This window comes from Galeopterus variegatus, unplaced genomic scaffold (genome assembly GCF_000696425.1).
Source record: "Galeopterus variegatus unplaced genomic scaffold, G_variegatus-3.0.2 Scaffold2816, whole genome shotgun sequence".
NCBI classification, from domain to species: Eukaryota; Metazoa; Chordata; class Mammalia; order Dermoptera; family Cynocephalidae; genus Galeopterus; species Galeopterus variegatus.
In genome coordinates, this window is record NW_007728927.1 from 176226 (window position 1) to 177656 (window position 1431).

The following is a 1431-nucleotide window of genomic DNA, read 5'->3' on the forward strand; positions in this document are numbered from 1 at the left end:
GGTTCCCTCCCACCTTCCTCAACAAGAGTCACTAAAGTAGTGAGTCACTGTTACTGATCTTTGGGTGTGTTTGGGCAAGAAAAAGGCCAAGAGACACTGGCACGGGTAGGAAATTAACGTGAGAGAGTGTGACAAGCATACTGAAGAGTTTGGTCTTTCCCCTGCAAACCATGGAGGCCGTAAGAGATTTCTGAGCAGTGGAAAGATATAAACACATCTGATTTTTAACAATACACGGGGTCTTCAAAAAGTTCATGGAAAGATTCACGTTACCTTCTAGTTTTATGCTTCCGTTAACTTTTGAAGCCCCTTGTATAACCCTGCTGGCCATGTGCAAGATGAACAGTAAGGGAATGAGTCGGGGGCTTTTCTTTTCCTGAGCTGACGACTGGTGAAGTGAGGAGGAAGTTTCAAAAGTGATCCCAAGTCGAGTGGTGACGCTGTGACACACGTGAGGAAACAGGAGCAGGAGACATTTCTATCGAAACGTGGGAGAAACAATGAGTTTGGTGAGATGCTCTGGGTGCGAGGTTCATATGGGACATTCAAGGCCATTGGAAACATGGTCATGAGAGCTCAGAGAGGAGGGGATTGCAGGTAGAAACCCAGGCAGCATCCGCAGGCTGTGGCGGTGGAAGCCAAGGCAGTGGGGAGCTGCCCGGGGACAGAAGGGACTACGGGTGGGACTCAGTGCAACCGACCCAGCTGGGCGAAGGGGAAGGGAATGGCACCCGGAAGGTAGAATCAGGAAAAGCTGCCAACAGGCGGAGGAAGTCTCAGCGACTCCCAGCAAGCACCTAAGTGAGGCACACCAGGCTTTGGTGTTGGGAAATGTGGGGTTTCCCGAGCCAGCGCTCAGGCTGATCTAACAGACAAGGATTTACCGCCTGCAGGGGAGGAACCGCAGCACCCGATTTCCCCGTTCATCACGGAGCTCTGGGATGGCAGGAGTTCCCGGCATCACCTCCCGTCCTCCGGGCCACCTTGGCTTTCTTCAGAGGCCCAGAAAGGAGGTGGGGAGGGTGAGTGTGGGCTGCTGGCTCCAGGCTTGAGCCTTCTCTGTAAAGATATCTATCGCTTGTGAATTGCTGGACTGAAAGGTGGCCTAAGGCTGTTTTAATTCTTAGAACCTTTCCAGAGGTGACAGTCACCAGGGTGTTTACAATGGAGACTTTTGCTAACAAGGCTTCAAATTTTCTTTATGACTGAGCTTTGTAACTTAGCTGAACCACTGGAAAGGGAGGAGGAACAAACACGGATTCCCCATGCACTATGACCCTGGCAGCATACTGAATAACCCACACACATCACCTCATTTAATCAGTGACCCTGTGTGGTAGGTGTTATTATAAATTATCTCCATTTTACAGATGAGGAAACAGGGCTCAAAGAGCTATGAAGTGGAGAAGCTACATCAGACAATATTTTCAG